General features: G+C 47.3%; 11 non-coding genes across 11 annotated transcripts; all 11 read right to left on the bottom strand.

Moving 5' to 3' along the window:
- Nucleotides 1–1,132: 1,132 nt before the first annotated feature.
- On the bottom strand, nucleotides 1,133–1,204 carry trnad-guc (transfer RNA aspartic acid (anticodon GUC)). The gene has a single exon. It is a non-coding gene; the product is annotated as a tRNA-Asp (tRNA).
- Nucleotides 1,205–2,825: 1,621 nt separating this feature from the next.
- On the bottom strand, nucleotides 2,826–2,897 carry trnad-guc (transfer RNA aspartic acid (anticodon GUC)). Its single transcript has one exon. It is a non-coding gene; the product is annotated as a tRNA-Asp (tRNA).
- Nucleotides 2,898–4,518: 1,621 nt separating this feature from the next.
- trnad-guc (transfer RNA aspartic acid (anticodon GUC)) lies at nucleotides 4,519–4,590 on the bottom strand. The gene has a single exon. It is a non-coding gene; the product is annotated as a tRNA-Asp (tRNA).
- Nucleotides 4,591–6,211: 1,621 nt separating this feature from the next.
- trnad-guc (transfer RNA aspartic acid (anticodon GUC)) lies at nucleotides 6,212–6,283 on the bottom strand. Its single transcript has one exon. It is a non-coding gene; the product is annotated as a tRNA-Asp (tRNA).
- Nucleotides 6,284–7,904: 1,621 nt separating this feature from the next.
- Nucleotides 7,905–7,976, bottom strand: trnad-guc (transfer RNA aspartic acid (anticodon GUC)). Its single transcript has one exon. It is a non-coding gene; the product is annotated as a tRNA-Asp (tRNA).
- A 1,610-nt stretch (nucleotides 7,977–9,586) lies between these two features.
- On the bottom strand, nucleotides 9,587–9,658 carry trnad-guc (transfer RNA aspartic acid (anticodon GUC)). Its single transcript has one exon. It is a non-coding gene; the product is annotated as a tRNA-Asp (tRNA).
- A 1,621-nt stretch (nucleotides 9,659–11,279) lies between these two features.
- Nucleotides 11,280–11,351, bottom strand: trnad-guc (transfer RNA aspartic acid (anticodon GUC)). Its single transcript has one exon. It is a non-coding gene; the product is annotated as a tRNA-Asp (tRNA).
- A 1,620-nt stretch (nucleotides 11,352–12,971) lies between these two features.
- On the bottom strand, nucleotides 12,972–13,043 carry trnad-guc (transfer RNA aspartic acid (anticodon GUC)). Its single transcript has one exon. It is a non-coding gene; the product is annotated as a tRNA-Asp (tRNA).
- Nucleotides 13,044–14,664: 1,621 nt separating this feature from the next.
- On the bottom strand, nucleotides 14,665–14,736 carry trnad-guc (transfer RNA aspartic acid (anticodon GUC)). The gene has a single exon. It is a non-coding gene; the product is annotated as a tRNA-Asp (tRNA).
- Nucleotides 14,737–16,357: 1,621 nt separating this feature from the next.
- Nucleotides 16,358–16,429, bottom strand: trnad-guc (transfer RNA aspartic acid (anticodon GUC)). The gene has a single exon. It is a non-coding gene; the product is annotated as a tRNA-Asp (tRNA).
- Nucleotides 16,430–18,050: 1,621 nt separating this feature from the next.
- trnad-guc (transfer RNA aspartic acid (anticodon GUC)) lies at nucleotides 18,051–18,122 on the bottom strand. The gene has a single exon. It is a non-coding gene; the product is annotated as a tRNA-Asp (tRNA).
- Between the last annotated feature and the right edge of the window lie 1,060 nt (nucleotides 18,123–19,182).

The following is a 19,182-nucleotide window of genomic DNA, read 5'->3' as shown; positions in this document are numbered from 1 at the left end:
TTTGCCAACAATTTCTTGATGTTTATAAAATCATGAGGATGAACAGTTAATCGCAGGGTTACTTCCAACTCACGTCAATCTCTGAGCCATGCATTTAACATCGAAACATAGAAAATAAGTGCAGGGGTAGGCCATTCAGCCCTTCAATTCAGGCAGAATCCGAGGAGCAGGAAAATCAGGATGCTGTCTGACTTGCGTTGCTTTTCCAGCACCACTCTAATCGAGACTCTGATTTCCAGCAACTGCAGTCCTCACTTGTGCCATTCAGCCCTTCAAGACAGCACCACCATTCAATATCATCATGACTGAACGTGGATCTGCATGGGTTTCTCTTCAGAAGGGTCGGTGTGGACTTGTCCGTCTGAATGGCCTGCTTCCACACTGTGGTGATTCTATGATGCCAACAGTGTAGGTTCAGTTCCTGCACGTGCAGCAGACCACAGTGAAGGTTCTGCTTTCTCAACCTTGCCTCTGTGTTGACCTACATGTTAACCCAGCCACTGGGCTTTGTCCTTCTATCGAGAAGAGCAGACAAAAATGCTTCTCAGATGACTTTGACTTTCCACTGTGGGTGTAGTACAGTCTGCCAGCAGCAGGGGATGGTGTTGCATCACCTTAATCGCAGGATCGGGTCCAATCTCTGAGGGGGACTGACCCCTTTTTGATGTGAGGGAGGGTGTAAAAAAACCTCACATTCATTTGTCGCTACCGGTTGCTTAAAGGTTTTCATTTGCACTCCGTTTGCGCGGGAGTTATAAGCCCACTGACGGGACGAAGTAACAAGAAAATCAGAATGGGAAACAGAAATTGCTGGAGAAAGTCAGCATCTGGAGTGGGGGTGAGAGTGGGGGAAGAACGCAGTCAACGTTTCTGGTCCAGTGACCATTCTTCAGGACGGCATTTTTCATTTGTCGTCAAAAAGCAGGAAGTCTCGAATGGGTGCCTGGATAGATGAAAGTGTAAGTTTGCCAGGGAGAGCAGAATTGAGACAATTTTCGGTTTTGTTTGTTGGTCAGATTGTTTACAAGAGCAGACTGCTCGGACATGTGAATGCACACCTTTGGAGCAAACGGGACTTGAATACGGCACTCCGGGGTTGAGAAATGGAGCTGACCCCTCAAAATGCCACCGACTCCCCGGCGGGGAATTGAACCCCGGTCTCCCGCATGACAGGCGGGGATACTAACCACTATACTACCGAGGATTGGACGGCGTCGCCCTCTGTTTCATTGGTATTAGATAGAATGTTCTTATGTGAAATTTTGATTTGTTGTCAATTTGAATTCTTCTTTAGATCATTCTGCTACCTCCGTGGAGATGATTCAGATATTAGTTATTGTTGTTTTCATGTTTGAATATCTATCTGTAAAGTAATCCGCTGCTGCTGTAAAACAGCCATTTCGTTGTGTCCTACCATCTGTGTTCAACTTCGTCCACTGCTGATCCACGCGCTCTCATTACCTGCCTCCTACAAACTGGTTCACACGCTGGCCTGTAATACAACACAAATCCAACAGCCTGGCTTCAATTCCCACAGCCAAATGGACTCAGCATGAAAGATTCCCCTTTTCAAGCTCATCCCCTCAGGTTCAACTACCACCCATCGATCGCTCCCTCATCAGAGAGCAGTGCTCCTGGAGGACGGTGGTGACTTTACTGTATGCTGCATCAGCTCCACTGTCAACGTCGAAACACTTTGCCAACAATTTCTTGATGTTTATAAAATCATGAGGATGAACAGTTAATCGCAGGGTTACTTCCAACTCACGTCAATCTCTGAGCCATGCATTTAACATCGAAACATAGAAAATAAGTGCAGGGGTAGGCCATTCAGCCCTTCAATTCAGGCAGAATCCGAGGAGCAGGAAAATCAGGATGCTGTCTGACTTGCGTTGCTTTTCCAGCACCACTCTAATCGAGACTCTGATTTCCAGCAACTGCAGTCCTCACTTGTGCCATTCAGCCCTTCAAGACAGCACCACCATTCAATATCATCATGACTGAACGTGGATCTGCATGGGTTTCTCTTCAGAAGGGTCGGTGTGGACTTGTCCGTCTGAATGGCCTGCTTCCACACTGTGGTGATTCTATGATGCCAACAGTGTAGGTTCAGTTCCTGCACGTGCAGCAGACCACAGTGAAGGTTCTGCTTTCTCAACCTTGCCTCTGTGTTGACCTACATGTTAACCCAGCCACTGGGCTTTGTCCTTCTATCGAGAAGAGCAGACAAAAATGCTTCTCAGATGACTTTGACTTTCCACTGTGGGTGTAGTACAGTCTGCCAGCAGCAGGGGATGGTGTTGCATCACCTTAATCGCAGGATCGGGTCCAATCTCTGAGGGGGACTGACCCCTTTTTGATGTGAGGGAGGGTGTAAAAAAACCTCACATTCATTTGTCGCTACCGGTTGCTTAAAGGTTTTCATTTGCACTCCGTTTGCGCGGGAGTTATAAGCCCACTGACGGGACGAAGTAACAAGAAAATCAGAATGGGAAACAGAAATTGCTGGAGAAAGTCAGCATCTGGAGTGGGGGTGAGAGTGGGGGAAGAACGCAGTCAACGTTTCTTCAGGACGCCATTCTTCAGGACGGCATTTTTCATTTGTCGTCAAAAAGCAGGAAGTCTCGAATGGGTGCCTGGATAGATGAAAGTGTAAGTTTGCCAGGGAGAGCAGAATTGAGACAATTTTCGGTTTTGTTTGTTGGTCAGATTGTTTACAAGAGCAGACTGCTCGGACATGTGAATGCACACCTTTGGAGCAAACGGGACTTGAATACGGCACTCCGGGGTTGAGAAATGGAGCTGACCCCTCAAAATGCCACCGACTCCCCGGCGGGGAATTGAACCCCGGTCTCCCGCGTGACAGGCGGGGATACTAACCACTATACTACCGAGGATTGGACGGCGTCGCCCTCTGTTTCATTGGTATTAGATAGAATGTTCTTATGTGAAATTTTGATTTGTTGTCAATTTGAATTCTTCTTTAGATCATTCTGCTACCTCCGTGGAGATGATTCAGATATTAGTTATTGTTGTTTTCATGTTTGAATATCTATCTGTAAAGTAATCCGCTGCTGCTGTAAAACAGCCATTTCGTTGTGTCCTACCATCTGTGTTCAACTTCGTCCACTGCTGATCCACGCGCTCTCATTACCTGCCTCCTACAAACTGGTTCACACGCTGGCCTGTAATACAACACAAATCCAACAGCCTGGCTTCAATTCCCACAGCCAAATGGACTCAGCATGAAAGATTCCCCTTTTCAAGCTCATCCCCTCAGGTTCAACTACCACCCATCGATCGCTCCCTCATCAGAGAGCAGTGCTCCTGGAGGACGGTGGTGACTTTACTGTATGCTGCATCAGCTCCACTGTCAACGTCGAAACACTTTGCCAACAATTTCTTGATGTTTATAAAATCATGAGGATGAACAGTTAATCGCAGGGTTACTTCCAACTCACGTCAATCTCTGAGCCATGCATTTAACATCGAAACATAGAAAATAAGTGCAGGGGTAGGCCATTCAGCCCTTCAATTCAGGCAGAATCCGAGGAGCAGGAAAATCAGGATGCTGTCTGACTTGCGTTGCTTTTCCAGCACCACTCTAATCGAGACTCTGATTTCCAGCAACTGCAGTCCTCACTTGTGCCATTCAGCCCTTCAAGACAGCACCACCATTCAATATCATCATGACTGAACGTGGATCTGCATGGGTTTCTCTTCAGAAGGGTCGGTGTGGACTTGTCCGTCTGAATGGCCTGCTTCCACACTGTGGTGATTCTATGATGCCAACAGTGTAGGTTCAGTTCCTGCACGTGCAGCAGACCACAGTGAAGGTTCTGCTTTCTCAACCTTGCCTCTGTGTTGACCTACATGTTAACCCAGCCACTGGGCTTTGTCCTTCTATCGAGAAGAGCAGACAAAAATGCTTCTCAGATGACTTTGACTTTCCACTGTGGGTGTAGTACAGTCTGCCAGCAGCAGGGGATGGTGTTGCATCACCTTAATCGCAGGATCGGGTCCAATCTCTGAGGGGGACTGACCCCTTTTTGATGTGAGGGAGGGTGTAAAAAAACCTCACATTCATTTGTCGCTACCGGTTGCTGAAAGGTTTTCATTTGCACTCCGTTTGCGCGGGAGTTATAAGCCCACTGACGGGACGAAGTAACAAGAAAATCAGAATGGGAAACAGAAATTGCTGGAGAAAGTCAGCATCTGGAGTGGGGGTGAGAGTGGGGGAAGAACGCAGTCAACGTTTCTTCAGGACGCCATTCTTCAGGACGGCATTTTTCATTTGTCGTCAAAAAGCAGGAAGTCTCGAATGGGTGCCTGGATAGATGAAAGTGTAAGTTTGCCAGGGAGAGCAGAATTGAGACAATTTTCGGTTTTGTTTGTTGGTCAGATTGTTTACAAGAGCAGACTGCTCGGACATGTGAATGCACACCTTTGGAGCAAACGGGACTTGAATACGGCACTCCGGGGTTGAGAAATGGAGCTGACCCCTCAAAATGCCACCGACTCCCCGGCGGGGAATTGAACCCCGGTCTCCCGCGTGACAGGCGGGGATACTAACCACTATACTACCGAGGATTGGACGGCGTCGCCCTCTGTTTCATTGGTATTAGATAGAATGTTCTTATGTGAAATTTTGATTTGTTGTCAATTTGAATTCTTCTTTAGATCATTCTGCTACCTCCGTGGAGATGATTCAGATATTAGTTATTGTTGTTTTCATGTTTGAATATCTATCTGTAAAGTAATCCGCTGCTGCTGTAAAACAGCCATTTCGTTGTGTCCTACCATCTGTGTTCAACTTCGTCCACTGCTGATCCACGCGCTCTCATTACCTGCCTCCTACAAACTGGTTCACACGCTGGCCTGTAATACAACACAAATCCAACAGCCTGGCTTCAATTCCCACAGCCAAATGGACTCAGCATGAAAGATTCCCCTTTTCAAGCTCATCCTCTCAGGTTCAACTACCACCCATCAATCGCTCCCTCATCAGAGAGCAGTGCTCCTGGAGGACGGTGGTGACTTTACTGTATGCTGCATCAGCTCCACTGTCAACGTCGAAACACTTTGCCAACAATTTCTTGATGTTTATAAAATCATGAGGATGAACAGTTAATCGCAGGGTTACTTCCAACTCACGTCAATCTCTGAGCCATGCATTTAACATCGAAACATAGAAAATAAGTGCAGGGGTAGGCCATTCAGCCCTTCAATTCAGGCAGAATCCGAGGAGCAGGAAAATCAGGATGCTGTCTGACTTGCGTTGCTTTTCCAGCACCACTCTAATCGAGACTCTGATTTCCAGCAACTGCAGTCCTCACTTGTGCCATTCAGCCCTTCAAGACAGCACCACCATTCAATATCATCATGACTGAACGTGGATCTGCATGGGTTTCTCTTCAGAAGGGTCGGTGTGGACTTGTCCGTCTGAATGGCCTGCTTCCACACTGTGGTGATTCTATGATGCCAACAGTGTAGGTTCAGTTCCTGCACGTGCAGCAGACCACAGTGAAGGTTCTGCTTTCTCAACCTTGCCTCTGTGTTGACCTACATGTTAACCCAGCCACTGGGCTTTGTCCTTCTATCGAGAAGAGCAGACAAAAATGCTTCTCAGATGACTTTGACTTTCCACTGTGGGTGTAGTACAGTCTGCCAGCAGCAGGGGATGGTGTTGCATCACCTTAATCGCAGGATCGGGTCCAATCTCTGAGGGGGACTGACCCCTTTTTGATGTGAGGGAGGGTGTAAAAAAACCTCACATTCATTTGTCGCTACCGGTTGCTTAAAGGTTTTCATTTGCACTCCGTTTGCACGGGAGTTATAAGCCCACTGACGGGACGAAGTAACAAGAAAATCAGAATGGGAAACAGAAATTGCTGGAGAAAGTCAGCATCTGGAGTGGGGGTGAGAGTGGGGGAAGAACGCAGTCAACGTTTCTTCAGGACGCCATTCTTCAGGACGGCATTTTTCATTTGTCGTCAAAAAGCAGGAAGTCTCGAATGGGTGCCTGGATAGATGAAAGTGTAAGTTTGCCAGGGAGAGCAGAATTGAGACAATTTTCGGTTTTGTTTGTTGGTCAGATTGTTTACAAGAGCAGACTGCTCGGACATGTGAATGCACACCTTTGGAGCAAACGGGACTTGAATACGGCACTCCGGGGTTGAGAAATGGAGCTGACCCCTCAAAATGCCACCGACTCCCCGGCGGGGAATTGAACCCCGGTCTCCCGCGTGACAGGCGGGGATACTAACCACTATACTACCGAGGATTGGACGGCGTCGCCCTCTGTTTCATTGGTATTAGATAGAATGTTCTTATGTGAAATTTTGATTTGTTGTCAATTTGAATTCTTCTTTAGATCATTCTGCTACCTCTGTGGAGATGATTCAGATATTAGTTATTGTTGTTTTCATGTTTGAATATCTATCTGTAAAGTAATCCGCTGCTGCTGTAAAACAGCCATTTCGTTGTGTCCTACCATCTGTGTTCAACTTCGTCCACTGCTGATCCACGCGCTCTCATTACCTGCCTCCTACAAACTGGTTCACACGCTGGCCTGTAATACAACACAAATCCAACAGCCTGGCTTCAATTCCCACAGCCAAATGGACTCAGCATGAAAGATTCCCCTTTTCAAGCTCATCCCCTCAGGTTCAACTACCACCCATCGATCGCTCCCTCATCAGAGAGCAGTGCTCCTGGAGGACGGTGGTGACTTTACTGTATGCTGCATCAGCTCCACTGTCAACGTCGAAACACTTTGCCAACAATTTCTTGATGTTTATAAAATCATGAGGATGAACAGTTAATCGCAGGGTTACTTCCAACTCACGTCAATCTCTGAGCCATGCATTTAACATCGAAACATAGAAAATAAGTGCAGGGGTAGGCCATTCAGCCCTTCAATTCAGGCAGAATCCGAGGAGCAGGAAAATCAGGATGCTGTCTGACTTGCGTTGCTTTTCCAGCACCACTCTAATCGAGACTCTGATTTCCAGCAACTGCAGTCCTCACTTGTGCCATTCAGCCCTTCAAGACAGCACCACCATTCAATATCATCATGACTGAACGTGGATCTGCATGGGTTTCTCTTCAGAAGGGTCGGTGTGGACTTGTCCGTCTGAATGGCCTGCTTCCACACTGTGGTGATTCTATGATGCCAACAGTGTAGGTTCAGTTCCTGCACGTGCAGCAGACCACAGTGAAGGTTCTGCTTTCTCAACCTTGCCTCTGTGTTGACCTACATGTTAACCCAGCCACTGGGCTTTGTCCTTCTATCGAGAAGAGCAGACAAAAATGCTTCTCAGATGACTTTGACTTTCCACTGTGGGTGTAGTACAGTCTGCCAGCAGCAGGGGATGGTGTTGCATCACCTTAATCGCAGGATCGGGTCCAATCTCTGAGGGGGACTGACCCCTTTTTGATGTGAGGGAGGGTGTAAAAAAACCTCACATTCATTTGTCGCTACCGGTTGCTTAAAGGTTTTCATTTGCACTCCGTTTGCGCGGGAGTTATAAGCCCACTGACGGGACGAAGTAACAAGAAAATCAGAATGGGAAACAGAAATTGCTGGAGAAAGTCAGCATCTGGAGTGGGGGTGAGAGTGGGGGAAGAACGCAGTCAACGTTTCTTCAGGACGCCATTCTTCAGGACGGCATTTTTCATTTGTCGTCAAAAAGCAGGAAGTCTCGAATGGGTGCCTGGATAGATGAAAGTGTAAGTTTGCCAGGGAGAGCAGAATTGAGACAATTTTCGGTTTTGTTTGTTGGTCAGATTGTCTACAAGAGCAGACTGCTCGGACATGTGAATGCACACCTTTGGAGCAAACGGGACTTGAATACGGCACTCCGGGGTTGAGAAATGGAGCTGACCCCTCAAAATGCCACCGACTCCCCGGCGGGGAATTGAACCCCGGTCTCCCGCGTGACAGGCGGGGATACTAACCACTATACTACCGAGGATTGGACGGCGTCGCCCTCTGTTTCATTGGTATTAGATAGAATGTTCTTATGTGAAATTTTGATTTGTTGTCAATTTGAATTCTTCTTTAGATCATTCTGCTACCTCCGTGGAGATGATTCAGATATTAGTTATTGTTGTTTTCATGTTTGAATATCTATCTGTAAAGTAATCCGCTGCTGCTGTAAAACAGCCATTTCGTTGTGTCCTACCATCTGTGTTCAACTTCGTCCACTGCTGATCCACGCGCTCTCATTACCTGCCTCCTACAAACTGGTTCACACGCTGGCCTGTAATACAACACAAATCCAACAGCCTGGCTTCAATTCCCACAGCCAAATGGACTCAGCATGAAAGATTCCCCTTTTCAAGCTCATCCCCTCAGGTTCAACTACCACCCATCGATCGCTCCCTCATCAGAGAGCAGTGCTCCTGGAGGACGGTGGTGACTTTACTGTATGCTGCATCAGCTCCACTGTCAACGTCGAAACACTTTGCCAACAATTTCTTGATGTTTATAAAATCATGAGGATGAACAGTTAATCGCAGGGTTACTTCCAACTCACGTCAATCTCTGAGCCATGCATTTAACATCGAAACATAGAAAATAAGTGCAGGGGTAGGCCATTCAGCCCTTCAATTCAGGCAGAATCCGAGGAGCAGGAAAATCAGGATGCTGTCTGACTTGCGTTGCTTTTCCAGCACCACTCTAATCGAGACTCTGATTTCCAGCAACTGCAGTCCTCACTTGTGCCATTCAGCCCTTCAAGACAGCACCACCATTCAATATCATCATGACTGAACGTGGATCTGCATGGGTTTCTCTTCAGAAGGGTCGGTGTGGACTTGTCCGTCTGAATGGCCTGCTTCCACACTGTGGTGATTCTATGATGCCAACAGTGTAGGTTCAGTTCCTGCACGTGCAGCAGACCACAGTGAAGGTTCTGCTTTCTCAACCTTGCCTCTGTGTTGACCTACATGTTAACCCAGCCACTGGGCTTTGTCCTTCTATCGAGAAGAGCAGACAAAAATGCTTCTCAGATGACTTTGACTTTCCACTGTGGGTGTAGTACAGTCTGCCAGCAGCAGGGGATGGTGTTGCATCACCTTAATCGCAGGATCGGGTCCAATCTCTGAGGGGGACTGACCCCTTTTTGATGTGAGGGAGGGTGTAAAAAAACCTCACATTCATTTGTCGCTACCGGTTGCTTAAAGGTTTTCATTTGCACTCGAGTTATAAGCCCACTGACGGGACGAAGTAACAAGAAAATCAGAATGGGAAACAGAAATTGCTGGAGAAAGTCAGCATCTGGAGTGGGGGTGAGAGTGGGGGAAGAACGCAGTCAACGTTTCTTCAGGACGCCATTCTTCAGGACGGCATTTTTCATTTGTCGTCAAAAAGCAGGAAGTCTCGAATGGGTGCCTGGATAGATGAAAGTGTAAGTTTGCCAGGGAGAGCAGAATTGAGACAATTTTCGGTTTTGTTTGTTGGTCAGATTGTTTACAAGAGCAGACTGCTCGGACATGTGAATGCACACCTTTGGAGCAAACGGGACTTGAATACGGCACTCCGGGGTTGAGAAATGGAGCTGACCCCTCAAAATGCCACCGACTCCCCGGCGGGGAATTGAACCCCGGTCTCCCGCGTGACAGGCGGGGATACTAACCACTATACTACCGAGGATTGGACGGCGTCGCCCTCTGTTTCATTGGTATTAGATAGAATGTTCTTATGTGAAATTTTGATTTGTTGTCAATTTGAATTCTTCTTTAGATCATTCTGCTACCTCTGTGGAGATGATTCAGATATTAGTTATTGTTGTTTTCATGTTTGAATATCTATCTGTAAAGTAATCCGCTGCTGCTGTAAAACAGCCATTTCGTTGTGTCCTACCATCTGTGTTCAACTTCGTCCACTGCTGATCCACGCGCTCTCATTACCTGCCTCCTACAAACTGGTTCACACGCTGGCCTGTAATACAACACAAATCCAACAGCCTGGCTTCAATTCCCACAGCCAAATGGACTCAGCATGAAAGATTCCCCTTTTCAAGCTCATCCCCTCAGGTTCAACTACCACCCATCGATCGCTCCCTCATCAGAGAGCAGTGCTCCTGGAGGACGGTGGTGACTTTACTGTATGCTGCATCAGCTCCACTGTCAACGTCGAAACACTTTGCCAACAATTTCTTGATGTTTATAAAATCATGAGGATGAACAGTTAATCGCAGGGTTACTTCCAACTCACGTCAATCTCTGAGCCATGCATTTAACATCGAAACATAGAAAATAAGTGCAGGGGTAGGCCATTCAGCCCTTCAATTCAGGCAGAATCCGAGGAGCAGGAAAATCAGGATGCTGTCTGACTTGCGTTGCTTTTCCAGCACCACTCTAATCGAGACTCTGATTTCCAGCAACTGCAGTCCTCACTTGTGCCATTCAGCCCTTCAAGACAGCACCACCATTCAATATCATCATGACTGAACGTGGATCTGCATGGGTTTCTCTTCAGAAGGGTCGGTGTGGACTTGTCCGTCTGAATGGCCTGCTTCCACACTGTGGTGATGCTATGATGCCAACAGTGTAGGTTCAGTTCCTGCACGTGCAGCAGACCACAGTGAAGGTTCTGCTTTCTCAACCTTGCCTCTGTGTTGACCTACATGTTAACCCAGCCACTGGGCTTTGTCCTTCTATCGAGAAGAGCAGACAAAAATGCTTCTCAGATGACTTTGACTTTCCACTGTGGGTGTAGTACAGTCTGCCAGCAGCAGGGGATGGTGTTGCATCACCTTAATCGCAGGATCGGGTCCAATCTCTGAGGGGGACTGACCCCTTTTTGATGTGAGGGAGGGTGTAAAAAAACCTCACATTCATTTGTCGCTACCGGTTGCTTAAAGGTTTTCATTTGCACTCCGTTTGCGCGGGAGTTATAAGCCCACTGACGGGACGAAGTAACAAGAAAATCAGAATGGGAAACAGAAATTGCTGGAGAAAGTCAGCATCTGGAGTGGGGGTGAGAGTGGGGGAAGAACGCAGTCAACGTTTCTTCAGGACGCCATTCTTCAGGACGGCATTTTTCATTTGTCGTCAAAAAGCAGGAAGTCTCGAATGGGTGCCTGGATAGATGAAAGTGTAAGTTTGCCAGGGAGAGCAGAATTGAGACAATTTTCGGTTTTGTTTGTTGGTCAGATTGTTTACAAGAGCAGACTGCTCGGACATGTGAATGCACACCTTTGGAGCAAAAGGGACTTGAATACGGCACTCCGGGGTTGAGAAATGGAGCTGACCCCTCAAAATGCCACCGACTCCCCGGCGGGGAATTGAACCCCGGTCTCCCGCGTGACAGGCGGGGATACTAACCACTATACTACCGAGGACTGGACGGCGTCGCCCTCTGTTTCATTGGTATTAGATAGAATGTTCTTATGTGAAATTTTGATTTGTTGTCAATTTGAATTCTTCTTTAGATCATTCTGCTACCTCTGTGGAGATGATTCAGATATTAGTTATTGTTGTTTTCATGTTTGAATATCTATCTGTAAAGTAATCCGCTGCTGCTGTAAAACAGCCATTTCGTTGTGTCCTACCATCTGTGTTCAACTTCGTCCACTGCTGATCCACGCGCTCTCATTACCTGCCTCCTACAAACTGGTTCACACGCTGGCCTGTAATACAACACAAATCCAACAGCCTGGCTTCAATTCCCACAGCCAAATGGACTCAGCATGAAAGATTCCCCTTTTCAAGCTCATCCCCTCAGGTTCAACTACCACCCATCGATCGCTCCCTCATCAGAGAGCAGTGCTCCTGGAGGACGGTGGTGACTTTACTGTATGCTGCATCAGCTCCACTGTCAACGTCGAAACACTTTGCCAACAATTTCTTGATGTTTATAAAATCATGAGGATGAACAGTTAATCGCAGGGTTACTTCCAACTCACGTCAATCTCTGAGCCATGCATTTAACATCGAAACATAGAAAATAAGTGCAGGGGTAGGCCATTCAGCCCTTCAATTCAGGCAGAATCCGAGGAGCAGGAAAATCAGGATGCTGTCTGACTTGCGTTGCTTTTCCAGCACCACTCTAATCGAGACTCTGATTTCCAGCAACTGCAGTCCTCACTTGTGCCATTCAGCCCTTCAAGACAGCACCACCATTCAATATCATCATGACTGAACGTGGATCTGCATGGGTTTCTCTTCAGAAGGGTCGGTGTGGACTTGTCCGTCTGAATGGCCTGCTTCCACACTGTGGTGATTCTATGATGCCAACAGTGTAGGTTCAGTTCCTGCACGTGCAGCAGACCACAGTGAAGGTTCTGCTTTCTCAACCTTGCCTCTGTGTTGACCTACATGTTAACCCAGCCACTGGGCTTTGTCCTTCTATCGAGAAGAGCAGACAAAAATGCTTCTCAGATGACTTTGACTTTCCACTGTGGGTGTAGTACAGTCTGCCAGCAGCAGGGGATGGTGTTGCATCACCTTAATCGCAGGATCGGGTCCAATCTCTGAGGGGGACTGACCCCTTTTTGATGTGAGGGAGGGTGTAAAAAAACCTCACATTCATTTGTCGCTACCGGTTGCTTAAAGGTTTTCATTTGCACTCCGTTTGCGCGGGAGTTATAAGCCCACTGACGGGACGAAGTAACAAGAAAATCAGAATGGGAAACAGAAATTGCTGGAGAAAGTCAGCATCTGGAGTGGGGGTGAGAGTGGGGGAAGAACGCATTAACGTTTCTTCAGGACGCCATTCTTCAGGACGGCATTTTTCATTTGTCGTCAAAAAGCAGGAAGTCTCGAATGGGTGCCTGGATAGATGAAAGTGTAAGTTTGCCAGGGAGAGCAGAATTGAGACAATTTTCGGTTTTGTTTGTTGGTCAGATTGTTTACAAGAGCAGACTGCTCGGACATGTGAATGCACACCTTTGGAGCAAACGGGACTTGAATACGGCACTCCGGGGTTGAGAAATGGAGCTGACCCCTCAAAATGCCACCGACTCCCCGGCGGGGAATTGAACCCCGGTCTCCCGCGTGACAGGCGGGGATACTAACCACTATACTACCGAGGATTGGACGGCGTCACCCTCTGTTTCATTGGTATTAGATAGAATGTTCTTATGTGAAATTTTGATTTGTTGTCAATTTGAATTCTTCTTTAGATCATTCTGCTACCTCCGTGGAGATGATTCAGATATTAGTTATTGTTGTTTTCATGTTTGAATATCTATCTGTAAAGTAATCCGCTGCTGCTGTAAAACAGCCATTTCGTTGTGTCCTACCATCTGTGTTCAACTTCGTCCACTGCTGATCCACGCGCTCTCATTACCTGCCTCCTACAAACTGGTTCACACGCTGGCCTGTAATACAACACAAATCCAACAGCCTGGCTTCAATTCCCACAGCCAAATGGACTCAGCATGAAAGATTCCCCTTTTCAAGCTCATCCCCTCAGGTTCAACTACCACCCATCGATCGCTCCCTCATCAGAGAGCAGTGCTCCTGGAGGACGGTGGTGACTTTACTGTATGCTGCATCAGCTCCACTGTCAACGTCGAAACACTTTGCCAACAATTTCTTGATGTTTATAAAATCATGAGGATGAACAGTTAATCGCAGGGTTACTTCCAACTCACGTCAATCTCTGAGCCATGCATTTAACATCGAAACATAGAAAATAAGTGCAGGGGTAGGCCATTCAGCCCTTCAATTCAGGCAGAATCCGAGGAGCAGGAAAATCAGGATGCTGTCTGACTTGCGTTGCTTTTCCAGCACCACTCTAATCGAGACTCTGATTTCCAGCAACTGCAGTCCTCACTTGTGCCATTCAGCCCTTCAAGACAGCACCACCATTCAATATCATCATGACTGAACGTGGATCTGCATGGGTTTCTCTTCAGAAGGGTCGGTGTGGACTTGTCCGTCTGAATGGCCTGCTTCCACACTGTGGTGATTCTATGATGCCAACAGTGTAGGTTCAGTTCCTGCACGTGCAGCAGACCACAGTGAAGGTTCTGCTTTCTCAACCTTGCCTCTGTGTTGACCTACATGTTAACCCAGCCACTGGGCTTTGTCCTTCTATCGAGAAGAGCAGACAAAAATGCTTCTCAGATGACTTTGACTTTCCACTGTGGGTGTAGTACAGTCTGCCAGCAGCAGGGGATGGTGTTGCATCACCTTAATCGCAGGATCGGGTCCAATCTCTGAGGGGGACTGACCCCTTTTTGATGTGAGGGAGGGTGTAAAAAAACCTCACATTCATTTGTCGCTACCGGTTGCTTAAAGGTTTTCATTTGCACTCCGTTTGCGCGGGAGTTATAAGCCCACTGACGGGACGAAGTAACAAGAAAATCAGAATGGGAAACAGAAATTGCTGGAGAAAGTCAGCATCTGGAGTGGGGGTGAGAGTGGGGGAAGAACGCAGTCAACGTTTCTTCAGGACGCCATTCTTCAGGACGGCATTTTTCATTTGTCGTCAAAAAGCAGGAAGTCTCGAATGGGTGCCTGGATAGATGAAAGTGTAAGTTTGCCAGGGAGAGCAGAATTGAGACAATTTTCGGTTTTGTTTGTTGGTCAGATTGTTTACAAGAGCAGACTGCTCGGACATGTGAATGCACACCTTTGGAGCAAACGGGACTTGAATACGGCACTCCGGGGTTGAGAAATGGAGCTGACCCCTCAAAATGCCACCGACTCCCCGGCGGGGAATTGAACCCCGGTCTCCCGCGTGACAGGCGGGGATACTAACCACTATACTACCGAGGATTGGACGGCGTCGCCCTCTGTTTCATTGGTATTAGATAGAATGTTCTTATGTGAAATTTTGATTTGTTGTCAATTTGAATTCTTCTTTAGATCATTCTGCTACCTCTGTGGAGATGATTCAGATATTAGTTATTGTTGTTTTCATGTTTGAATATCTATCTGTAAAGTAATCCGCTGCTGCTGTAAAACAGCCATTTCGTTGTGTCCTACCATCTGTGTTCAACTTCGTCCACTGCTGATCCACGCGCTCTCATTACCTGCCTCCTACAAACTGGTTCACACGCTGGCCTGTAATACAACACAAATCCAACAGCCTGGCTTCAATTCCCACAGCCAAATGGACTCAGCATGAAAGATTCCCCTTTTCAAGCTCATCCCCTCAGGTTCAACTACCACCCATCGATCGCTCCCTCATCAGAGAGCAGTGCTCCTGGAGGACGGTGGTGACTTTACTGTATGCTGCATCAGCTCCACTGTCAACGTCGAAACACTTTGCCAACAATTTCTTGATGTTTATAAAATCATGAGGATGAACAGTTAATCGCAGGGTTACTTCCAACTCACGTCAATCTCTGAGCCATGCATTTAACATCGAAACATAGAAAATAAGTGCAGGGGTAGGCCATTCAGCCCTTCAATTCAGGCAGAATCCGAGGAGCAGGAAAATCAGGATGCTGTCTGACTTGCGTTGCTTTTCCAGCACCACTCTAATCGAGACTCTGATTTCCAGCAACTGCAGTCCTCACTTGTGCCATTCAGCCCTTCAAGACAGCACCACCATTCAATATCATCATGACTGAACGTGGATCTGCATGGGTTTCTCTTCAGAAGGGTCGGTGTGGACTTGTCCGTCTGAATGGCCTGCTTCCACACTGTGGTGATTCTATGATGCCAACAGTGTAGGTTCAGTTCCTGCACGTGCAGCAGACCACAGTGAAGGTTCTGCTTTCTCAACCTTGCCTCTGTGTTGACCTACATGTTAACCCAGCCACTGGGCTTTGTCCTTCTATCGAGAAGAGCAGACAAAAATGCTTCTCAGATGACTTTGACTTTCCACTGTGGGTGTAGTACAGTCTGCCAGCAGCAGGGGATGGTGTTGCATCACCTTAATCGCAGGATCGGGTCCAATCTCTGAGGGGGACTGACCCCTTTTTGATGTGAGGGAGGGTGTAAAAAAACCTCACATTCATTTGTCGCTACCGGTTGCTTAAAGGTTTTCATTTGCACTCCGTTTGCGCGGGAGTTATAAGCCCACTGACGGGACGAAGTAACAAGAAAATCAGAATGGGAAACAGAAATTGCTGGAGAAAGTCAGCATCTGGAGTGGGGGTGAGAGTGGGGGAAGAACGCAGTCAACGTTTCTTCAGGACGCCATTCTTCAGGACGGCATTTTTCATTTGTCGTCAAAAAGCAGGAAGTCTCGAATGGGTGCCTGGATAGATGAAAGTGTAAGTTTGCCAGGGAGAGCAGAATTGAGACAATTTTCGGTTTTGTTTGTTGGTCAGATTGTTTACAAGAGCAGACTGCTCGGACATGTGAATGCACACCTTTGGAGCAAACGGGACTTGAATACGGCACTCCGGGGTTGAGAAATGGAGCTGACCCCTCAAAATGCCACCGACTCCCCGGCGGGGAATTGAACCCCGGTCTCCCGCGTGACAGGCGGGGATACTAACCACTATACTACCGAGGATTGGACGGCGTCGCCCTCTGTTTCATTGGTATTAGATAGAATGTTCTTATGTGAAATTTTGATTTGTTGTCAATTTGAATTCTTCTTTAGATCATTCTGCTACCTCTGTGGAGATGATTCAGATATTAGTTATTGTTGTTTTCATGTTTGAATATCTATCTGTAAAGTAATCCGCTGCTGCTGTAAAACAGCCATTTCGTTGTGTCCTACCATCTGTGTTCAACTTCGTCCACTGCTGATCCACGCGCTCTCATTACCTGCCTCCTACAAACTGGTTCACACGCTGGCCTGTAATACAACACAAATCCAACAGCCTGGCTTCAATTCCCACAGCCAAATGGACTCAGCATGAAAGATTCCCCTTTTCAAGCTCATCCCCTCAGGTTCAACTACCACCCATCGATCGCTCCCTCATCAGAGAGCAGTGCTCCTGGAGGACGGTGGTGACTTTACTGTATGCTGCATCAGCTCCACTGTCAACGTCGAAACACTTTGCCAACAATTTCTTGATGTTTATAAAATCATGAGGATGAACAGTTAATCGCAGGGTTACTTCCAACTCACGTCAATCTCTGAGCCATGCATTTAACATCGAAACATAGAAAATAAGTGCAGGGGTAGGCCATTCAGCCCTTCAATTCAGGCAGAATCCGAGGAGCAGGAAAATCAGGATGCTGTCTGACTTGCGTTGCTTTTCCAGCACCACTCTAATCGAGACTCTGATTTCCAGCAACTGCAGTCCTCACTTGTGCCATTCAGCCCTTCAAGACAGCACCACCATTCAATATCATCATGACTGAACGTGGATCTGCATGGGTTTCTCTTCAGAAGGGTCGGTGTGGACTTGTCCGTCTGAATGGCCTGCTTCCACACTGTGGTGATTCTATGATGCCAACAGTGTAGGTTCAGTTCCTGCACGTGCAGCAGACCACAGTGAAGGTTCTGCTTTCTCAACCTTGCCTCTGTGTTGACCTACATGTTAACCCAGCCACTGGGCTTTGTCCTTCTATCGAGAAGAGCAGACAAAAATGCTTCTCAGATGACTTTGACTTTCCACTGTGGGTGTAGTACAGTCTGCCAGCAGCAGGGGATGGTGTTGCATCACCTTAATCGCAGGATCGGGTCCAATCTCTGAGGGGGACTGACCCCTTTTTGATGTGAGGGAGGGTGTAAAAAAACCTCACATTCATTTGTCGCTACCGGTTGCTTAAAGGTTTTCATTTGCACTCCGTTTGCGCGGGAGTTATAAGCCCACTGACGGGACGAAGTAACAAGAAAATCAGAATGGGAAACAGAAATTGCTGGAGAAAGTCAGCATCTGGAGTGGGGGTGAGAGTGGGGGAAGAACGCAGTCAATGTTTCTTCAGGACGCCATTCTTCAGGACGGCATTTTTCATTTGTCGTCAAAAAGCAGGAAGTCTCGAATGGGTGCCTGGATAGATGAAAGTGTAAGTTTGCCAGGGAGAGCAGAATTGAGACAATTTTCGGTTTTGTTTGTTGGTCAGATTGTTTACAAGAGCAGACTGCTCGGACATGTGAATGCACACCTTTGGAGCAAACGGGACTTGAATACGGCACTCCGGGGTTGAGAAATGGAGCTGACCCCTCAAAATGCCACCGACTCCCCGGCGGGGAATTGAACCCCGGTCTCCCGCGTGACAGGCGGGGATACTAACCACTATACTACCGAGGATTGGACGGCGTCGCCCTCTGTTTCATTGGTATTAGATAGAATGTTCTTATGTGAAATTTTGATTTGTTGTCAATTTGAATTCTTCTTTAGATCATTCTGCTACCTCTGTGGAGATGATTCAGATATTAGTTATTGTTGTTTTCATGTTTGAATATCTATCTGTAAAGTAATCCGCTGCTGCTGTAAAACAGCCATTTCGTTGTGTCCTACCATCTGTGTTCAACTTCGTCCACTGCTGATCCACGCGCTCTCATTACCTGCCTCCTACAAACTGGTTCACACGCTGGCCTGTAATACAACACAAATCCAACAGCCTGGCTTCAATTCCCACAGCCAAATGGACTCAGCATGAAAGATTCCCCTTTTCAAGCTCATCCCCTCAGGTTCAACTACCACCCATCGATCGCTCCCTCATCAGAGAGCAGTGCTCCTGGAGGACGGTGGTGACTTTACTGTATGCTGCATCAGCTCCACTGTCAACGTCGAAACACTTTGCCAACAATTTCTTGATGTTTATAAAATCATGAGGATGAACAGTTAATCGCAGGGTTACTTCCAACTCACGTCAATCTCTGAGCCATGCATTTAACATCGAAACATAGAAAATAAGTGCAGGGGTAGGCCATTCAGCCCTTCAATTCAGGCAGAATCCGAGGAGCAGGAAAATCAGGATGCTGTCTGACTTGCGTTGCTTTTCCAGCACCACTCTAATCGAGACTCTGATTTCCAGCAACTGCAGTCCTCACTTGTGCCATTCAGCCCTTCAAGACAGCACCACCATTCAATATCATCATGACTGAACGTGGATCTGCATGGGTTTCTCTTCAGAAGGGTCGGTGTGGACTTGTCCGTCTGAATGGCCTGCTTCCACACTGTGGTGATTCTATGATGCCAACAGTGTAGGTTCAGTTCCTGCACGTGCAGCAGACCACAGTGAAGGTTCTGCTTTCTCAACCTTGCCTCTGTGTTGACCTACATGTTAACCCAGCCACTGGGCTTTGTCCTTCTATCGAGAAGAGCAGACAAAAATGCTTCTCAGATGACTTTGACTTTCCACTGT

The sequence above is a fragment of the Chiloscyllium plagiosum genome, unplaced genomic scaffold (assembly GCF_037043375.1).
Source record: "Chiloscyllium plagiosum isolate Xiang-an unplaced genomic scaffold, Cpla_swu_hap1 HiC_scaffold_35, whole genome shotgun sequence".
Taxonomy (NCBI): domain Eukaryota; kingdom Metazoa; phylum Chordata; class Chondrichthyes; order Orectolobiformes; family Hemiscylliidae; genus Chiloscyllium; species Chiloscyllium plagiosum.
The sequence above is the reverse complement of the archived record's forward strand: the minus strand, read 5'-3'. Positions and strand labels throughout refer to the sequence as shown.